This window comes from Microtus oregoni, unplaced genomic scaffold (genome assembly GCF_018167655.1).
Source record: "Microtus oregoni isolate MIOR12 unplaced genomic scaffold, Mior012 000001F_ref0000356, whole genome shotgun sequence".
Classification (NCBI taxonomy): domain Eukaryota; kingdom Metazoa; phylum Chordata; class Mammalia; order Rodentia; family Cricetidae; genus Microtus; species Microtus oregoni.
In genome coordinates this window covers 5,005,439-5,028,208 of record NW_024543060.1, presented here as the reverse complement: position 1 = coordinate 5,028,208, position 22,770 = coordinate 5,005,439, and positions in this window count along the sequence as shown.

Sequence of the window (22,770 nt, the reverse complement as noted above, 5' to 3'; positions counted from 1 at the left end):
ACAAGGTGGCAGAAGAAAAGGTGGCAGAAGAAACTCCTGCAAGTTATCCTTAGACCTGCACACACACAATAAATAATTTTTTTAAAAAATGGAACGTCCCCCTGCCTCCAACTGCTTGTTGAAATAATATTATCCAACTGGAATCAAAATTCCTATGGGACACAGTTCACAATTAGGGGCGATTTTGTCCCCAGGGACACTTAATAATATCTGGAGACATTTGTCATTGATGTTAGGTGAGGGCTGTTTCCTGCTAGCATCTAAGCTGCTGAAGATCATGGATGCCACCAATACCCTACTGGGTACAAGCTTGTTCTTCATGACTAGTGTGAAATGCCCGTAATGCCTGCTCCAGGGTGATTCTGCTAGGATGCGATTCGACTGCTGCTCCCTTTAATCCTCAACCCCGGGAAAGAGTTCTGTTTCGAATTAAGAAGAACAAAGCATTGTAGGGATTCACATCAATGACTTGAATACACAAAGCCTTCCTTTAGCATGAAAATGTAGATTGCAATTGTATATTTTATTAGGAAAGGAACATACAGCCAGCCGATGCATGGTCTTCTGTTCTTGTTTCCCATTGTCCTCAAACGCTTCTGGATAGTCAGTCACCCTCTCCTGCCTTTCTTGATCAACCTGAAGTTTGCAATATAGTCCCTGCCCCAAGGAACACTCGGCCTCCTTGGGAGACTGCTGTTCACTAACAATTGAGGAGCAATACAAAGAGAGAGAGAGAGAGAGAGAGAGAGAGAGAGAGAAGAAAAGAACTATAATTAAGTGTTAATTGCAGTCCAGGAACTAAGGTGTCTGAGTGGAAAGGGAAATGAACCTTCATAGTAAAACCCAGGGCTCCAGAAATGCTTGTTGAGCTAAATGAAAGTTTCACGCACAGAGTAGGACTCTAGCCAGAATAGGAGCTGCACCACAGGATCCAGACTGCTAGGCCTCCTAAGAGGATGAGAGTGGCCGGTGATGGTGGTGGCGCACACCTTTAATCTCAGCACTCGGGAGTCAGAGGCAGGCAGAACTCTGTGAGTTCGAGGCCAGCCTAGTCTACAAGGCTCCAAAGGCTACAGAGAAACCCTGTCTCGAAAAAAAAAGACAGAGTCTTTCTGTATGGCTGGCCTTGAACTCACAGAAATCCACCTGCCTCTGCGTCCTCAGTGCTGGGATTATAAAGTATATATCACCATTACTGGCTATTTACTTACTCATTTAATTTGCAATACTGGAGATTGAACCCAGGGCTTTGTGCCTACTAGACAAGCATTCTAGCTCTTATCCAAATCCCCAGCCTGAATTTATTTTATTTTATTTTTCTTTCTTTTTTATTTATTTAGTTATTTTTGTTTTTGTTGTTTTTGTTTTCCGAGATAGGTTTTCTCTGTGTAACTCTTGGAGCCTGTCCTGGAACTTGCTCTGTAGACCAGGCTAGCCTCGAACTTACAGAGATCCACCAGCCTCTGCCTCCCAAGCGCTCGTATTAAAGGCGCGCGCGCCACCACCCCCCAGATGAATTCATTTTTCCTAAACTATCTCATTCAAACTTTTAACCAAACATATGCTTCCTAAAATGACTGAGTTTCGATAAAACTGAAATGCTCGTTCTGTTGACAAAACATATGCCCTGACTGTGTACAAAGCGAGCCCATACTCTCTGAACGTGAACACAGCCCATAGCTTGTTCTGGTTGAAATCTCTTCTTGGGATCACAGGCTGTTCAAGGACATATGTTCTCTCCCAGCATCTGTTAAATGCAAATTCCTTTTAACTGCAGGCAGTATGGTGTACATCCCAGAGTTCCGCGGTTAGCCCCGACTCAGACGATCCCTTCGCAAACACTTAGCCCAAATACTAAAGCTCCTTCCCTCAGAAGCCAGGCACCGGTCCTGAATATACACCACACACAACGGGACAAGCAAAGGATGCTTGGAAAGACTGTCATTTTGGGTCTGTGGTCCTGTTCTCCTGCCTGCTGCTTCCTCCATATTAAAGACCTTGCTCTTCCTGGGGGCTGTCTCATCTTCGGCCTGTCCAGCTTCCTTTCTCCCACACACCCTGACTCCCTCCTAAAATGCTTGTACCTTGTACCTCCATCTGCTGAGATTAAGGCAAGCACACCCAACCTTCTTCTTCCCCTCCCCTACCTAATGTTGTATAGACACACTTATCATATTTAGGGGCCTCTGTAAGTCTAAAACCTTCCTCAGACTCTTAAAGCTACTGCTTATAGGCCTGGCTTCTCCAGCCTACCTTTCCCTTGGCCTCTTTCCTCTTCCCAGAGGCTGCCTGTAGCCTTCCTAATACAGTCCCAGTACTGCCCATAGAGCTGCTCCTGGTGAGCCTCTAGTCTCCACCTGCCTCTGTCTGTGTGTCTGTCCACCCCATTCATGCTGCACCCCAGACACCCTCAGCCGCTCACCAGAAGACATGGCTTCCTCTGTGCCCTGCTGTATCCTCTGCTTGAAACACTGCTCTCACTCACTGGTCTACGTGGCTCTCCCTACTCATCCCTAAGCAGGAAGGTTTGCGGGAGCATGTTCTCTTAGATACTTTCTCTGGTCTCCAGACAAGATGAAGTGCCTCTCCCATGGTCCTAGCACCCTCAGCTTACTCCCGCCTCACTGTGCTGAACTCTCCACTCTTTCTTCTTCATCTCCTACAAGACTGACAGGACAGTCTCATTTCTGTGATATGCCAATGCCTCATGTTCAATACAGCACAGTGCCTTAAAAATTTGCTGCTGAATGAACTGCTGACCGGATCTGGGGAAAGAGCAGCAGTGCTCTAGGGTCCAAAGCATGCTTTAAATGTCGCATGGGCTCTGGGGTTCTTGAGGAGCTCCCAGCCCTTTCTTTAGAGCCGGGTGAAACCCCCAGTTTGAGACATTTCTATCACTTGGTTTTCTGAACTGCAAACTCTTGTTGTTGTTTGTTTTTTGTTGTTTTGTTTTGTTTTGTTTTTTTGAGACAGGGTTTCTCTGTGTAGCCCTGGCTGACTTGGAACTCACTCTGTAGACCATGCTGACCTCGAACTCAGACATCTGCCTGCCTCTGCCTCCAGAGTGCTGAGATTAAAGGTGTGTGCCACCACTGCCTGGCTGTGAACACCAAGCTCTTATCACCACTTCTCTGCTTGGCATTCCAGCATTAAACCTCTGGGGTTCTGTGTCCAAAAACAGACTTCTGATGGCCCTTGACAAACCTGGTCCCTCCCACTTCAGCAAATGACAAATTCTGCTAGTTCTCTGGAACAAGCACCCATCCTTGGAAACATCCTTAACTCATTTCCTTTCTTCCTTCCTTCCTTCCTTCCTTCTTACCTCCCTCCTTCCCTTCTCTCCTTCCTTCCTTCCTTCCTTCCTTCCTTCTATCCTGTCTCTAACTCTGTAATACATTTTTTTAAAAAAATCTGTTGAAGCCGGGCGGTGGTGGCGCACGCCTTTAATCCCAGCACTCGGGAGGCAGAGGCAGGCGGATCTCTGTGAGTTCGAGGCCAGCCTGGTCTACAAGAGCTAGTTCCAGGACAGGCTCCAAAACCACAGAGAAACCCTGTCTCGAAAAACCAAAAAAAAAAAAATCTGTTGACACTATCTACCTAATGTCTTATTTCCAGTACAGCTTCCCGGAACCAGCCACCATCTCTCCTACCTGGATCTCTGTAAACAGATCCTGCCTCCCTCTTGTCTCTGTTGTCTCTCTATAGTCCTTGCAATACCCCAGCAAACACAACGCTCCTTCAGATCATGCTGCTCTTCTGTCAAAGCCTCCAAGGGCATCTCCATCCACTCACTACAAGGCCATGTGATCTTGTCCCCAAGCAACTCTGGCCTACCCACTGACACTGACCCCTTGCTGTTGCTCAAACCAGCCCCCACCTTAGCCTTCCTGAGACTACTTATTTAGAATCTAGAACAATTTTCCTCTAGACATCAAGTATTTAACTCCATCTCTGCTCAAATGCATGAGACATTTTCCTTCCAACACATCTGAGACTGCTCCTGCCGCCACCCCATTCATTCACCCAGTGGTATCTCTAGTCTGCACTCACTACTACCCGACAGCCTGTCTCTCCATCTGCTTGGCTCCAACTTCAATGAGAACAAGGACTCTATCTGTGCTGTGTCCTCAGCTTCTAGGATAGTGTTTAGCATATAATAGATACCCACCAAATAATCAGAAATCAAGAGTCTGATTAGTCAATCAAAAAGGTACCCAAGGGCTGGGGAGATGGTTCAGTGGGAAAACCCAGGCTCAGCAGCATGTAAGCTAGAGTTTGGATCCCTGGCACCCAAGTAAATGACAGGTGGAACTGGTGGCCTGCATTGAATTTCAGCCTCTGAAGTTAGCAACAGGAGGCTTCCCAGAGCAAGATAGCTAGCAATACCAGCCATCTCGGCTAGCTCTGGGTTTGACTGAGAGACCTTCCTTCAAAGAACAAAGTGCAAGAGAGATAGGGGAATAATTCCTGATCAACCCAACCTCGGGCCTCCATATACATGTCCACACATATACACATGTATTCATGTGCACACATATCCACACACATGCATGTGTATTCGTGTAAATGCATATAAATGTGCATACATACATACTTCACACACACATACACACACATGAAAATGAAAAGAGGTATGTGGTGGGGTACACATGAGTCAAGTCCATCCATAACTTTAATTTCTTGAACCCCCTCCAGAATTTAGCTACCCTAAAGCAGGGCACCTATCAACTCGGTTGTTTGGGCTCTGTTTCTTATTTAGTCAAAGTAGGAGCCACTGCTGTCTCTTCAAAACACACTTCTAAACACAGCTTCCTTTGTGGTCCTCTCAAAACCAGGCTGTGAGTTTCGGATGGAAAGAATAATATGCTATTTTTGCATCTGAAGCATTTTCGGTGCTTTACTCCAGCTGAGCAAAGTCACAATGTATCTTAGTAGACACACATGCATGCACGCACACACAACACACACACACACACACAGGCCCAGCACCTATCCGGAACAATTTTCACTCTAAGAAGCACAAGAGTCAGAAATTCTAAAGAGAGAGAGCGTTTTGCAGATGAGCCTGCTGCTAATAGTGGTTCTCTCTGATCTACTTGTCTTAAGGCTTTTCTGGAGGAAGTAGGCTTAGCATTCTGTCGCTAGATGGTTAATAGGTTGTGAGGTTGCTCAAAGCTTAAGGGCATCCCTCAAGTACCTGACTTAGATCTGTGCAATGCACTTTCACCCAGACAAACTCCCACAGGTGAAGACAGCTAGGGACACTCCGGTGCACAATCTCTCAGCTCCGTGCCTACTTCCTCTAATCTTTGCAACCGGATCTCAGCAAGAATCATACTCACTGAAGGGGAGAGAGAGAAAAAAAAAAAGAACACAAGGCCTAAGAACTCTGGGTAGAAGAGGATGTGTAAGCCCAGGCAGGCTGTATATATGCACATATGGTTTTATCATTTCATGCTTCTGCGGTTTCTGACACGGGAAATTCATTCTGGACAACCCTGCCTGCTTTCTAGTGAGGGCAGAAAACAGAGATGGGAAGTCTGTTTATCAGCGCTTGAAGCACAGTGATAAGATCCAGAACAGGACCATTTCGAAGGTGGCTCCCAGGCACATCAAGTCCCTAGGAGGGAGGTACAGAGGACCAGAAAGCTTTCCACACTGTCTTCTGGCTATCTGGATGGCTGTCACCCCAGAGCCTCCCAGATACAGGCAAGTTACAATAACAAAAACATTGATTGAATTCAACTTTGTGAGTGTCACTATGTGCTTCCCAGTGTCACCAGGGGCTTCTCTGTTATAATCCCTGAAGAAAGAATCTTCTCATAGAAGACCTCAGTGAGGCCTAGGGCAGCTTTTCCCACCCACAGGGGAAATAAGTCAGAGGTGTGTAAGGTATCGCAACATAAAACTCGATGTCCAGGTCGAGATGGCTCAGCAGGAAAAGGCGCTTGCTGTCAATCCTCGTGAGCTGAATTTAATCCCTGGAACCCAGATAATGAAAAGAGAAATGACTCCTGCAGATTGTCCTCGGACTTCCACTTAGATGTCATGCCACATGCTCACACACAGGAACACACATACAAGATTAATTAGTTTTTGTTTTGTTTGATTTTTAAGGTGGCTGCATTGTTTTTGGAAGTGGTTTTGTCTTCCAAACCTGGTAGGTTAGAGACGAGTTCCCAGTTTGACAATAGTAAGAGGTGGAAGAAATTTCAAGGGATGGAGCCTCGCCTGAAGAAATTTATCCTGATCTACAAAAAGGGAAGAAACTTTTCCATTAAGTTATTTAATCTTTAAAAATTACATTAGAAGGAGAATCTAAGTTTTAGATAACAGTGTCTATGCTTAAACTCAAAGTTCAGGTAAAGAAAAGTGGATCTTACTTTAAGCTTGTTTATTTAAAGATTTTGTTTTATTTTTATTATGTGCATGGTGTGTGTGTGTGTGTGTGTGTGTGTGTGCGTGCGTGCAGTACCCCTAGAGGCCAGAAGAGGGCATAAGATTCCCTGGAGCTGGAGCTACAGGTGGTCATAAGCTGCCGGATGTGGATGTTGAGAACTATACTCGGGTCCTCTGGAAAAGTAGCCACTGGGTCATCTCTCCAGCTCCATTGCTTGCTTGTTTGTTTTTCAGAGTCAAACACTTACCAGGATGCTAAGTCTTCACCTCCTAACACAGCCATCACCACACTGAGTCTCTTAAGCTGCAATTCATTAGACATTAAACCACATCCTCCTTTAGTAAACCTTCTAATTTGAGATAGAGGCCCTATGAATTATTAAAGTCCTGCTCAATTACCTATTTGTGATCCACCTGAGAGCACTCTGATTTTCCAAAGCTTGTCTCCGGCATGGCCAGTCTCAAAATGTTCTCACAAACTGTTGATTTACCAAGTCCCACCCCTCCCTCTCTCAGTGTGTAATGAACCGCTTCAGTGCCTCCTGGGAACCCAAGAAATGGCTAATAACCAAGCATTGTCTGCGCTGGCACTTCAGGGCAGGGCTGAGGACTTCAGTCCACTCCAGATGGCCACAGGGTATTATCCCTCATATTTCCCACCATCACTCCTGCTTACCTAGGGACCAAAACTGTCCTGAACCCCTAAGGCACACTAGCCAGCTAGTTTCAACAAATGCCAGGAGCTAGGAAATGCCTGTTCTTTACTGTAGCATCAGCCCATTTGCAGTGAGCAAACGCACTGCCACTTGGTAACTTCAGTTATTCATGCCTTCCTATGTGTCCTGGTGTGGTAGAGCACAATCCTCCTGGCATAGAATCGTCATCTTCTGGAGTTGGAGAGATGGCTCTGCAGTTAAGAGTGCTTTATTGCCCTTCCTTTTCTCCACCATTGTGGGATATACCTGACTCCACTGAATTATTCCCAGGTTTCTCTCACAAGAGTTTCTGGGCCAAGCCAAGACAACAAAACAGATGGCCCCATTCCTCGGTGGATTCAGATGAAAACTCGTCATAAGACCAGGTCCATCTCCAAAAGCAGACACTGGAAAAGCAAGCTGGGTCTATAAGGACTCCCCATGAGCTGGCACAAGAATCGTGATTTACCAATTATGACCATCTTACGCCATCACATATATAACCACAGTTCCAACAACTGACCGTGCTTGGGGATCTGACGTTTCTTTTCCTTTGATCTGCTCTAGTTGGTTGGCTCAATAATAAATATGTCAGGCCTTCTTTAAAAGACCATAAGATAACACTATTGCATTCTCTTTTTAGATCTACGTTTATGTATTATTGTGTGTGTGCATGTGTGTGTTCAGGCACACATGCATGTACCACCACCTGAGTATGCAGGTCAGAGTTCATCACTCACAAATCAGTTCTCTCCCTCCACCCTGGGGCTCAGGGATTGCCCTCGGGTTGTCGGGTTGTCGAGCTGGCTGGGCAGGAGCTTTTATTTGCTGATCCACCATGCCCACCCCTCACTCCCACCCCTTTTACTATGCAAAGTCTCAGGCCTCATCATGTCTGTCCTTCAACTCCCTCTGTAACCAAGGATATAGCCTTGAACTTCTGTTCCTCTGCCACCACTTACCAGAATGCAGAGATTACAGGCTGCATCACACCTGGCTTACACAGTCCTAGAGCTAGCACCCAGGCGTGGTGCCAATTAGGCAGGCACTCCACCAAGCGAGCTCCATCCCCAGGCTCTCTGTTGACTCTTTGATGGGAAGAAGCCAAGGAGCAATTCTATTGCGCAACACACAACAACGCTCTCAAAAACCTTCTTTCCAAATTCCTCTCCTCAAGATTCAACTCCCACATCTGCTGTTTCGCTCTGTCTCTCTTTCTTTCTGCTGCTGTCCTCAGCCTTTCGGGTCTCACTTACTCCCCCTCCTCCAGGGACAACCTGCCTTCTGCAGAGAAGCTTTTTCAGGGATCCAGCACCCTACTCTCACCAGGCAGAGGCTCCTCCCCCAGAGGAGCCAAGGACAGATAGTACTTAGTATTTTAGTTATCTCAAGTGTTCAAATTAATTCATTAATTTTCGATTCGTTTATTTATTCTATTTATTTATTTTATGTGTATGGCCATTTTGCCTGCCTGCATGTTTGTGCGCCATAGGGGTCAGATCCTCTGGAACTGAGGTTCTGGCTGGTTGTGAACCACCATGTAGGTACCAGAAATCAAACCTCTGCCCTTTGCAAGAGCAGTAAGTGCTCATAATCATGGAGCCATCTCTCTAACGCTATCATTTCAGCTTTTTTTCTTCTTCTTCTTTTAAACTTTCATTGGTTTCCCTGATGTGTTTCCAAGGACTACACGCAGCTCCCTTTCCCCCACAGACCTTCAGAATGGCCATTACTGACAAAAAAAAGTGAAAAAGATCATCTACCCATGTTCTTTATGCATCACGGACACCCTTTTCCTTGGTGACCTGCCCAGCTCTTCATCACTGGAACTACTCAGGAAGGAGAATGACACATTAGGGACCCTTGGTGTCTAAGATTTAGTGATTATAAATGTGCCTGCTCCTATCGATCCTTCAGCTTTAACCCACTAAAAATTGTTACGAGACTTCCTCCCTCCCTCCCTCCCTCCCTCCCTCCTTCCCTCCCTCCCTCTCTCTTGTCTGTCTTTCTTTCTTTCTTTGTCCTAAAAACCAAGTAATCTCATCTCACAAGCCTGTCTTTGACTGGTGACAGAGTTCAGTTAGTAGAGTGCTTGCCTAGAATCCATGAAGCCCTGGGTTTGATCTCCAGCAGCACAGAATCAACTAAGATGGTGCTCAGCCCTGGCACATGGGAAATGAAAGTAGGTCATCATCCTTGGCTGGGACTCCAGTTCAAGGTCAAGCTAAGATACGTGAGAGTCTGTGTCAATAAAGCAAGATGATGATGAATGTAATAAAGAGATAAACTTGGCCTTAGCAGTCTTAGTAAGCTGTGGTGGCTTGTGCCTGTATTCCCATCCCAATACTAGGGAGTTCAGGCACAAGTTTATGCATTATAGGTGAGCGTTAGTCTGGCTGTACATAAACGGCTGGGCAGTGGTGGCACTCCCCTTTAATCCTAGCACTCAGGAGGCAGAGGCAAGCAGGTCTCTGAGTTCGAGGCCAGCCTGGTCTACAGAGTGAGTTCCAGGACAGTCAGGGCTACAGAGAGAAACCCTGTCTCAGAAAACAAAAGCAAAATACATAAATGAGCTGGGCATGGTGGCACAGGCCTTTAATTCTAGCACTCGGGAGGCAGAAGCTGGCGAATCTCTGTGAGTTCGAGGCCAGCGTGGTCTACAAGAACTATTTCCAGGTCAGGCTCCAAAGCTACAGAGAAACCCTTTCTCAAAAAACCAAAACCAAACAAACCAAAAATCAAAAACAAAACAAAACAAAAAAACATAAATGAGAAAATCTAGAATCTCAGTCCATATTCTACTCACAATTCAGACAATTACAGTATCCCAGGGTTAAGTGTTATCTATGTAACCCTTAATTTGGGCTTGTTGAAGTGTGTCCTGTTTGCAATGGCAGTAACACTGAAGAATTGAACTTGCTTCCTTCTGTCTAACCCACATCCATGGGACACACACACTCTTGGCCTGACTCACTACGGGAAGTAGAACACTTAAGAAGTGATAGTTGTGGCCAGCACCCAACTTCCATTATTCTCGGAGGGAAAAATAAACCCCGTGCCAAACTTATTAGTCAGACTTCTTTTTAGAGATAAGAGGAACTCGCTTTATGCTAGCTTAAGCAAAAAAAGAGCAAACTTGTTGGCTTCACTGAGAAATCAAATGTGCCAGGGATTGAACACAGGGCCTTGTGCATGCTGGTCAAATACTCTAACATGGAGCCAGACCCATCCCCAGCGCTTAAGAGCTCAGGTTTAAACAACTTGGTAATGATTCAGCTAGCCAAATTTCTCATGTCTGTTTGCTCTATCTTAGTAGTTCCATTTATGGGCCCTACCTAAAAAGAGCTCCTCTTCCCCCCCCCCCCCCAAGGACTTCCTTCATATACTCGGGAACACAGTTTGTTGGCAACTCCTAAATCCAACATCTCAACTTAGCAACTCTAGCAGAAAAACAGCCCTTTCTCTCCCAACCACCTCCTGTTGGTCTCCAGGAAAGACTCTAATTGACTGCTGAGATAAAATGTCCCACCCTCTCAACCACGGATCCCAGAAAGGGTAAGATTCTATGATCATGAGGCCAAATCAAACCGCAGGGAGAGCTGGCTCAGAGTTTAAGGGGTGGGCTTGCTGCTCTTCAAGAGGCCTAGAGTTCAGTTCCCTGCACCCACCTAGGGCAGCTCGCCACAGCCTACAGCTCCAGGAGATCTCACACCTCTGGTCTCCACCAGAGCCTGCATCCACACGCACATAACCCACACACAAGCACGCACACAATTTAAAAGATAAATATTTAATAACTAACCCCTGGGAATAGAGGAGTGATGTCCCCAAATCGGAGACACTAGTGTCAGAACAACATACAGCCTCACACAATGGAGTCAGTGCCTCCTTTTTGCTTTTGTTCCTTTGCTTTTTTTCTGGCTTGTGACTTCTGACCAACTAGTGACTTTAAGAGTTTCAAGTCTTCGGGTACAAAACAGCTACACGGTAGTTAGGAATACAGTATCAAATGACGTGTGTACTACAGTTTCTCCGCGCTTTGTAGTTTTCAGATATCGAGAAACTCAGTTGAGGCAGGCATTTGCCCAGTGTTCACTTATTTTTTTCGAATTCCTATGTGGAGCACTTTAGGTTGTGTGAGCAGCCCTCTGGCTCATCCCATGAATTAGAAGAACCAGGCGCGAGATTGAACTGCCCAGAACAAACCCCAAAGGGCTTATTTGTGTGACTGGCTACATGCAGGCATGCGAACTACATGAGGACGAGCAAATGAATCATTTCCTGGATTAAGAAAAGTGGCAGAGACCCATTCAGGAACAGCACGCAGCGGGTGTCCGCCTCTTAGGGCAGCCACATCAGGAGCACCGCTCCACAGCCCTACCCTAAAGGATCCAAGAATTTCAGGGCCTCAAAAACGGTGCGCATTCACCCTTCACCAACTACAGTACTGTGTGCATACGAAGGGTGAACGGCGCACAGGCGAGGAGCTGTGCAGCGGCTAGGAAATCGTTTATAAAGACTGCGCTGGGCGGAATCATCCAGCTCCTTTCGAGGCCGGCCGCGGACCCTTGGGCCCCAGCCCGCTCCGCTCCCGCAGCCGGCTCAACTCCGGGCCGCGTTTTCGCGCTCGCTTTCTCGCCGCCTCCCCCCTCCCCACACCGGGTTACAGCTCCCCCGCCAGGAGTAAACAAGCAGTCCTGAAGCCCGCAGCCAGTAGGCCGGGCCCCTGAGCCCAGTTTCCTGCGCCAACCCTAGCAACAGGCTCCGCCCCCCACAACAGGCCCCGCCCCCTCCCTCCCGCCTTCCTCTCGCCGGGCCCCGGAGCCGAAGAGGCCCCTAGCCTTTGGCGAGCCTTCTCCCCCAGGGACCGCCCCGCCCACGCGCACACGCCCACGTGACTCGCGCTATGGGCGGGAGGGGAAAATGGGCTGGGGGCGTGGCCAAGTCCCGCCTCGCCCCGCCCTGCGGCCTGCGCTGCCTTGCGCTGCCTGGCTCGGCTCCAACCCGCTCGGCGCGCTGGGCCTCGGGGCGGCGTGGGTACCGGCGCTGTTTCTGCACACGCAGCTCTCTCCGCTCCATCTTCCCTGTAGCCTGGGCCTGGCGGAACCTCTTAATTTCTTGCCTGAGCCCCCAAATCGACCTCCGTTCTCGATGAGCGTACTCATTCCGGCTGCGTAAACATGCCTCCTGCGCGGTCGGGGTGGCGCTCGTTGCCTTTTCCTCGAAGGTGAAGGAACTTGAGATTCAGGGCTGAGTAAGGAGATCTCAAGTCAGTCACGACCTCCTGTTGCTTCTCTGTACGATCTCTTACTGCAGTTCAGGGTCAGAAAACTGACCACTCCAAACCGGCAGGCCCAGTCCAGTCCGCATCCTCTCAACCCCTGCCTCACCCGGAGACCACACTTCTGCCAGCCACCTTCCAGGTAGCACCAGGAGCTAGACACAGATGACAGAGAGGTGGGGAACCTTCCCAGCAGTACTTTCTCGTGCCTGTTCCAGGAGAAAGGACTGAGCAGGCCAGAATTCCACGGCCTGTTTCTCCACCTACTTGTTATCTTGGGCAAGTCATTTGACTTCTCCCTGCTGGGTTCCAGAAATGACTCGTAACCTGGACGAGTGACAGAAACTACCTAACAGAGATGTCACACAGGCATCTCTGTGTGATGTGGTAGGTCAGGCGTTCAGAATAGGGCTTGGCCTCCAAGCTCATCAAAGACATCACTCAGCACTGGTCGCTGTTCTGTGTTGCCTTTTTAACACACTTCCGGGTGCCTGCCAATATGTGCAGCATTGCTTTGGGGGCCTGAAGCTAAGGTTACCCATGCGCGGGAGTGGGAGGTAATGGAAGGACAAACATAAGGTCGCTGTCCTGACTAAATCAAACGCAGTTTATGACTAGTAACATTTGAAATCTTGTGGGATTGCACCTAGATCTTTTGCTTGCTACAGTAACCCTCACCAGTGAGCTACATCCCCATTCTCTTCTTCCAGATTATTTTGAGATAAGCTTTCACTCAGTTGGCCACTTAATGTAGCCTAGGCAGGCCTTGAACTTGTGATGTTCCTGCCTCAGTCTCCTGAACAACTGAGATTACAGGCTTGAACTCCCAGACCCAGCACCAACAAATTTCTAAGTAGAAGGAATGCCCCTAGCTATATGAACCAACTGTGGTACCCAGGACAGAAGTACGCCTGGTGGCGTGCTCGGGAGGGAGAAAGATGGGGTTCTGAGAAAGAAGTTGGCTTTTGGCCCAGACGGAGTAGGGAGACACTACTGGCCCCTGGTATTTACCCTTGACCCCTCATTCAGTAAATTCCACAGGAGAATATCTGTGCTTTGCTTTTGCTCAGGTTCCTTCAGAAGACAAGACTTTTATTCTCCTTTATCCAACCTCTTTATAGTTAGTCCCCAACTCCATCCTGGGGATATTGGTGGACAACAAATGTTTCAATGTTTGCTAAATGAAATTTTACCCAGGAGGCTCATCTTAAAAGGAATTTTAGTTGGCGTGGCGGCACACTGTTTTAAGTCCAGTGCTTAGCAGGTTGGATCTCTTTGAGCTTGAGACAAGCCTGGTCTACAAGGCAAATTCCAAGACATCAAGGTCTACAGGATAGAGAAGAAGAGGAGGAGGAGGAAGAAGAAAAGGAATTTTAGGGACTGGAGAGATGGCTCACAGGTTAAAAGCACTTGCTGCTCTTGCCGAAGACCTGAGTTCAGTTCCCAGCAACCACATGGCTTACATGTAACTTGAATCCCAGGAGATCTAATGTCTTCTTCTGACCTCTGTGGCCTCTTGCATACATGCGATACACATATACTCATGTAGTCTCACACATATACGTTAGGTAAAGATAAATTTTTTTAAAATTTATTTTATTTATTATATATACAATATTTTGACTGTGTGTATGCCTGCAGGCCAGAAGAGGGCACCAGACCCCATTACAGATGGTTGTGAGCCACCATGTGGTTGCTGGGAATTGAACTCAGGACCTTTGGAAGAGCAGGCAATGCTCTTAACCTCTGAGCCATCTCTCCAGCCCCCAAGATAAATCTTAAACATGTGTAAAAGAATTTTCCTTACTCAACTCCAGAACTATAGGAAGTCTGGAAAGGTATTTGTCAGGGGTTCACAGCAAATGGGACGCAGAACCATGTTTCTATCTTTGCACTGATTGTTATTGCCATCATACAGGAGTTGGAGGGAAAATATTCCAAAGGGTGGATTTGGGGCTGGAGAAATAGCATAATGGGTAAGAGTGCTTGCTGTACAAGCATAAGGACCTGAGTTCAAATCCCAGTACCTGCCTGTGTGAACACTGGTAAACCAGGTTTGGGTGGGGAGTGGAGACAAGAGGATCACTGGGCATTACCTCCAGCTGTAGCTCCAAGTACAGTGAGAGATCCCGTCTCGGGAATAAGGCACAGAGTGATAAAATGGGACACACTATGTCCTTGTCTGGCCTCCATGCCCATGGATGCACACGCTCACACACACACACACACACACACACACACACACACACACACACGGTACACAGGACTTGCAAGAGCTGAGAGAACTTCATCTAGATATCAGAAATACTGCAAGAGAGGACCTGGATGGTCCTCATGGATGAATAAGATTTGGGTCTAGGAAAGAGAAGTCTTCAGAGGGGAAGTGGCTTTTTACTGAAGGCTGCAAACGGATGTTTATGGGGGTGAGCAAGGAAGCCAGTGGGTAAGAAGAGCGGTCTGTGTTGGATCTTAGTAAAACAAGGTATTGGAGAGTGGTTGAGGCCAGATTTGGAGAAATTCCAACTAATGGGGTAAGTTTTGACCTTTGTGTGGGTACCAAAGACCTCCTGAAATTAGTGAACAAGGGGCTGAACGAAGCCTGGGTTCCAGGCGGAGATCTGCCAGCCTCATCTGATTTGCATCTTTTGCAGACAGTCGCTTGCTGTATATTCATCCTCCACTCACAGGAAACTCTATCAACTAGCTTGCGTCTATTTTGTCTCCAAATGAACATGAGATTTGCCGGGGAGCAGAGAAGGGAGAGGGTGGTAAGAGAAGCAGTAAGCATGCTGAAGACAAGCTGCCTCCATTGTGAGATTCCATTTGATCCCCACCTTTGGAGGGGTGTGTTACTGCCTCATTATCTCCCAGAAAGCCAGGCTCCTGCCAGCCTATTGATTTTTTATTAGTAATCATCTTCATTCTTTTTTCCAATATTTATTTTATGTGTATGTGCCTGAGTGTATGTGTGTGCACCACATGCATGTAAGAACCTGAAGAGGTCAGCAGAGGGAGAGGTCAGAAGAGGTCAGTTCCCCTGGAACTGGAGTCACAGATGGTTGTGAACCACCATGTGGGTGCTAGGAACTGGATCCTCTATGGTAGCAGCAAATGTTTTTAAACGCTGAGTGCTCTCTCCAGTTCCTTGTCTTCATACTTGCTAAGAGCAAAGGGGCAGATTGAAAACCAAGTTCAACAATGCCATAGACTTCTCTCCTGGTTAAAAATTGGTTATGACATGCTACCAAGGGGTTACGGGTGAGCAGATCCATTAAAAAGTATTGCTTGAGTTAGATGTGTTGGTGTACACGGCTAATCCCCATACTTGAGAGTCAGGAACAGAAGGGCTGAAAGTTCAAGGCCAGACAGGGCTACCTATTCTCAACAAGCCAGGGCTAGGGCTCATCACACTAGTAGAGTGTCCTGGGCCTGAGTATTGCTTAAGGGAAAACTGTTCCACTCTACACCTTATCACTTGTGAATCAGTCCATTCCTTCCCTGAGATTTTCCATCAATGAAATGCAGGTCAACAGCTGTACAAATGAAGGACACTCCTTGAAGCCCCCTTTCCATAGCTGGTTTATGGCAGCATGTACACTTGAAATGGGAAGTAAGTTCCACAATCACAGATCTAGGAGGTGGGAGAGCTAGAATTTAAACCAACGTGTCCATTCACATGTGCTTTCACTCCCACACGGGCAGTTGTGTTTGCTTATTTGTTTTGGTTTTGAGAATCTTGCTATAAAGCCCAGGCTAGCTTCAAATGCACCGGTCTTCCTGCCTCAACCTCTCAGTGTTGGGAATACAGGCATGTGCCACTGTGCCCAGCTCCAAACCCGTGGTTGATGCCAAAGCCTACACCTGTTGCTTCTCACAAGCTTCTAATCCGAAAATGCAGGCATCCTAACTCCCAGGTCCTTGAGGAGCCACCCTGGTAGGCTCTCGGATTTTGAAATATTTTTACAACCCCAATTTTTCTTTTTGTTTGGTAAGAGGAGATCCACATCTTGTTTCATGGGAGTCAGATGAGACCGGGTTGGAATTCTCTTTCTGCTTTTTCCCAGCTAATCCCAGAGGCTAATCAAACAGAAGAACTTTAAGCTTCAGGGCCTCTCGCATGCATAAGCCCCTTGCAAGCTACCTAACCAATCTCAGACCTCTCATTTTGCATTATTGTCTTTAAGGAGTCCCCAACAATTGTTTGTGCTTCAGACCCCAGGCATCTGGAGCAGTCCTAGGTGGGTGGCCTCCACTGAGTGGCTTTCCAACACTGTTGACACATCCTGGACTCTGGTCTATCCGCTGACTGTCCAGTTGGTGAAGAGTGCTGGAGCTGGAGATGCCACAAATAGCCTGAAGAGCTGGATCTCTGAGAGCTGGAGGCCTGGGCAAAGGTCACACAGCCGCAAGGACAAGAGAAACCTCTGAATTGTCTGTTTACTTAGTAGTTAAATCCAAACCACTGAAGTATGTTAGTAGTTCCTTATAAAAATGTTGCATGCACATGAAGATAAGTCAATCTTTTTATTTTGCTTTTCAACAACTGCTATTACTTTCTATTGGGGTGCGTGAACGTTACACAACTTCCCAGACCTTACCATCAGATTGCACGGAACTGCCCTCATTTCCTAGCCCCCTTCGGGCCTTACACCGTTCATGCGTTTTAACACAGCACCTGCCATGATCTGACTCTGTAAAGACTTGACACCATCAAAGTGAACTAAATGCAGGCTAATTCGGAAACTTCCCTTTCTTCAACAGTCCATGCCCATTATGGCAGACATCAGGCATCATTATGTTTTCCTTGGATAGTTATAAAATACTCCCAGTCTTGGTAAAGACTAGATGATTAGGAATTCAAAATTACCCTCTACTATATACAAACTTTTGAGCCAAACAGGGCTACAGAAAACCCTGTCTAAAAAAAGAATTATTTCTTTTTCAGGCAAAAGGTCACAAGTGTAGTATGGAGGTTGCTAGTGAGGTTCCGGCTGCTCAGCCCTGAAATAATCACACAGAAACCATATTATTTTCAATACTGTTTGGCCAATAGCTTAAGTGTATTTCTGTCTAACTCATATCTTAAATTAACTCACCTCCATTAATCTGTGTATCGCCACGAGGCTTACCTGGTAAAGTTCCAGCATCTGTCTCTGGCGGGCTCCATGACTTCTCCTGACTCTACCTCCTTTCTCCCAGCATTCAGTTTAGTTTTTCCTGCCTAGTTCTACTCTACCCTATCAGGTCAGGCGGTGGTGGCGCACGCCTTTAATCCCAGCACTCGGGAGGCAGAGGCAGGCGGATCTCTGTGAGTTTGAGACCAGCCTGGTCTACAAGAGCTAGTTCCAGGACAGGCTCCAAAACCACAGAGAAACCCTGTCTCAAAAAAAAAAAAAAAAAAAAGATAAAAAAAAATAGTCTACCCTATCAGGTCAAGCCAGTTTCTTTATTCATTAACCAATTGTATTCACAGCATACAGAGAGAATTCCCACATCACACAAGTCATGAGAAAAGATAGAAACCATTTTTTTTTTTAGTTTCAGCTTAGATATGGTGTGTGTATGTATGTATACATGTGTGAATACAGATGTGGTTAATAGTGTGTGAAACCCAAACAGCCATTCTAACTGCAGAGAAATTAACTGAGGTATGAACCGGACAAGTGTTTGAATGGCTTCCTAAGACCAGCTGTGTGGTGTTTTAATTTGTGAGTTATTGGGAAAAATAATTTTATTAATAGATAAAATATAAGGCCAGGTGTGGTGGCACACACCTTTAATCCCAGCACTCAGGAGGCAGAGGCAGGCAGATCTCTGAGTTCAAGGCCAACCTGGTGTACAGAGCTAGTTCCAGGACAGCCAGGAATACTGAGAAACCCTGTCTTGAAAAAAAGTCAAATCCATAAATAAGTAAAATAAAATATGAGTTGGGTGTGGTGCTACAGAGGCAAACAGATCTCTTTGAGTTCAAGGTCAGCTTGGTCTACCTAGAAAATTCCAAACTAATTAGTGAGTCCTTACACAGTAAGACCCTGTCTCAAAAAAAAAAATATTTTGAGGTACCTCATAAGTTTGTTGTAAGGCCCTCAGGTATCTCACAATTAGGGGAAGATTGATTCAGAAACTGTTAGAGGTGATTTCAAAAGCAACTCAAGGACAGGTTGATTATCTCCAGCAGGATGGAGCAGAAGAGAAGACTGTCATACTGCCCTTGAGCATGCTCCGTCTCCTCTGGTCCAGGTCGGGGCTAGACCTGGGTGGATCTGGATGGGATGGAATGGGAGCATGGAGGAGAGATACATCTGAATACACCTTTGTTCGTGGCCTGCCACAGTGTCCATGCTCAACTCCACTCAGGAAGTCTCTTTTCCTGGCACACCCTGCCACCCCTAGTTGATTATATTTACATAACAGCCACAAAGCCAAAAACAATGATGGATTGTTTGGAGGCCTGGTTCTGCCACTTAGGTTGTTTGTTTGACACCTTGGCTATTTCTTCTTTCCAAAGTCTCCTCCGGCCTTGAATATCACTGAATCTAGGCATCTGCCCTCAGACTCTCTCCTTGGTAGCCAAGGTCTATGCATCTGATTTCACCCCAGCTTCCTTGGAGTTGGAGGGAAGGAACCATTTCTTCTGAGGTGCACATCCTAATGCTGTCTTTCGAACCAGGCAACATTCTGACTCACAGCAGGCATATTTCTGAAAGGAAGGAAGAAATAGCAGGGTTAAGAGCTGCTACAGAGGGGGCTGGCACCAGGGGTACTGGAAATACCTGCTGATCTGAGGTGTACACTTCTGTGATGAGCATAGTTCTTCGGATGTACGCTACACATCCGTGTTTTAAAAGACCCAGAAGACAGCTTGTGTGGCTTCTATCTGCATTGCCAATACTCCAGAACCCATGGCAAGAAGACGGCAAGCTTGAGACCAACCTCAGCCACACAGCAAGCTCCAAGTCAGCCTGGCCTTTATAGCAAGATCCTACCCCAAACAAAAGAAAATAAATCATTGTGAAAGTCAGGAAAGCAAATTGTAGAATTGACGTAATATTGAAATTATAAAACACTCCATGATACAATATTTTTTAAGATTTATTTTATGTGTATAAGTGCTTGCCTGTGTGTATGTGTGTGTGTAATGTCTGAGGAGGCCAAAGTACGGTACCAGATTCCTTGGAACTGGAGTTAACAAGCAGTTTAGAGCTGCCGTGTGAATGCCGAAGGTCCTCTGAAAGATCAGCAAGGGCTCCTAAACACTGAGCCCATGTCTCTAATACCAATATTATTTCTGAAGCCCCGACAATAAACTTCAGCAGTGTGAGCATGCTATATGCTTGTAGTAATGTCTTAAAATAAAATTTAAATCACTTGGAAAAAAATTTTAAGATATTAGCTAGCTATCTGTAAGCTTTGGGCAGGAATGAAGAGGCACTTTCGGTGTGACTTCTTTTAAGTATGATTTCTCTGAAAGACATCCTTTATCACATTGTCCTCTCTGGGTCTCACCGTGAAGGGTCAGATGATTAGTCAATCCACGTCCATAAAAAAGTCAGTTTATCAGGAAAATTTGCAAGTTAAAAAAGGCCGAATCTGCATTACTCAAGATTCTAGAGCCAAGCGGTAGTGGCGCACGCTTTTGATCCCAGCACTAGGGGGGCCGAGGCAGGCGGATCTCTGTGAGTTCGAGGCCAGCCTGGTCTACAAGAGCTAGTTCCAGGGCAGGCTCCAAGGCTACAGAGAAACCCTGTCTCAAAAAAAAAAAAAAAAAAAAAGAAGAAGAAAGAAAGAAAGAAAGAGAGAGAGAAGAAACAGCAGGCCCGTTTAGCAGGGATGGTCAAAGTCATCTTTTTTTCTTTTTAATTATGCGGAGGAGGGTGGGGCAGGGGGAAGCATGTGCCCACCAGCACAGGTGCCAGATGCCCTGGAACTGCCCATTGTATGTGGTTGTGAGCCACACTGATGTGGGTGCTGGGAACTGAACTTGGGTCTTAAGAGCATCAGCGGTCTTCACCAATTCTCTAGCTCCAAAGCAGTCTTGAAAAGCATCAAAGAACTAGGGACCCAGATAGGAGCTGCCTGTTGAGTACACCAAGAATGTAACTGACTTCAAGATCAGGGCAAAATGGGGTTCCATGTGCCGCCAGGTTGTTTATGGTTCTGAGCAAGCAGGCCCCATTCTGGGGTCACTTGAGAGTAAACCTTGGGGTGTTGAGTGTGCAGCCAAATAGGAAAGTGGGTGCTTTTAAGTAAGTTGTGCTGTGGCCATTTGGACACAGTACATAAGGGTTTTGCTGAGATCCGTGCCCCCCCCCCCCCACTGAAGCAAAGAGGAGAAACTGGCACGTGCTGTCAGTGACCAAACAGTAAGAAGGCAGGCAGTTACCCCACCAGCCTCACTTTCTACAGATGTAAAATGAAAGTCAGTGTCCCCGCCGCCTAGGGTTGGTATGACCTCATTAGTGGCCAGGAATGTACAGGCTGGTTCTCAGGAGAGTAGCTAATGCAATGCTAGCCTGGCAGGCTGGCATACTCCTGTGATCCCAGCCTTAGGGAGACTGAGATAGAAGGATTTCATGAGTTCAAGGCCAACCTGGGCTACATAGTACCAGGCTAGGCAGAACTACATAGCAAGAAATTACAAAAGCCAACAACAACAACAAAATCCCCCAAAAATTAAAACAACAACAACAACAAAAAAAAAAAAACCAAAAAACCCCAAGCAAACAACTCTTAAAAAGCAAACAAACAGGAAATCTTAAAGGCAATACTGCAACTTCAGGGTGTTACCCAGAGCCCTTGTCCACTCAGGTTTGGGAAACAGATTCAGGACCATGATTTTCAATGGGCCATCTGGGACTGGCTTCCCAAGGGACACTTTTCGAGCCGATTTCACAACGTAGCTCAGACTGTCCTTGAACTTGTCATGGCCCTTCTGTCTCAACGTTCCCAGGGTTTGGATTACAGACCTGAGCCACCACAAATGGCTCTAATGGGTTCTTTGTGATTTTTGCTCCTGTCTTTTGAGACAAGGTCTCTCTATATAGCCCTAGCAGTCCGGGAAATCTATCGAGAGCCACCTGCCCCTGCTTACTGAGTGCCAGGACTGAAGGCTATACCACCAAGGGACACCTAGCTCCAGGGGACTCTTAATAAGGTAATCACTATGATTATTCAGCGTGTTAACCATGACTTCTCTTTGAGCTTGACCCCATGGGAGCTGTTGAACCTATTAGTGCAGCCCGCTGAGTCTACAGGGATCCTGGCCAGGAGTCTGACTGGAATCATCATGGAACCTGAGGGGGAGTCTGACTGGAACCAGTGCTGCCCTCTGGGTCTCTGGATCTACTGGGAACCTGGGGTGGGGGGGTAGTCTGACTGGAACCAAGGTCTGCACTCGGTGCCCTTGGGAAACACTGTGTACTGACTCCTCCACGGCTCCTCAAAGTACTGATTTGGTGATATGATTTTGAAGCTTGAGGGGAACAGATAATGTCCGGAAAACTGAAAAACTAAAATTTGTCAAAGGTCACCATAGTCAGAACACATGAATTTAACTGTTGCCTGCCTGTCTGTTGGCCTTCCTTCCTTTTCTTTCTTGTAAACTGAGGCAAAGAAGGAAATGTTTGGGACCTATGAAAGGCCTGGTTGCTATTCCAAGACCTTTGCCTTATCAGAATCCACAGCGACACAACCAAGGAACAATAAATCCGCGTGGTCTTCCTGTACAATAATGTTAGCATAGAACCATTTACCCGTATTTAGGATGTGTTTAAAGAAATAGAAGATGTAAGAGAGTGAGCACGAAAACCAAAATTAGACGTGAGGTGGCTCATGTTTGCGATCCTACTTAGGAGGCTGAGGCAGGAGATTGGCTGCAAAGTCAAGGGAGGGCAGCATCAGATGTCTCAGCCAGTAAAGGCACTTGCCCCCAGCCTGGTGAACGGAGGCTGATTTCCGGAACACACTTGGCAAAAGGGGCACTGACTCCTGCAGGTTACCCCATCACCTCCATGCAAGCCACCCCCATCGATAAATTAATTAAAAATATTTTAAAAGCAAGAGAAAAAAATCAAGATACTAAATGATTTATGCAGAATTATCAAGTATGTGAAGAAAAATAGACACGTCAAAACATGAAACACTCCAGTATATGAAGAATTGGATTTCGGGTGGTAGGATTCTGGGTGCTTTATTTGGGGAGGAATCTAATTCTTCACATTGCCGTGTTTGCCGGTTTATATCCCAAGCTATCTATTACTTTGTAAGGTGGTGGGTGAGGTTGAAAATGTCCCCAAACCTCCTGCTTCCTTCCCAGGTCACTGAATCAGGAGAATTTTTTTTTTCCATGACCAATCTGAAAAGTTGTGAAAGCTGCACAGGACCTTTGGACACACA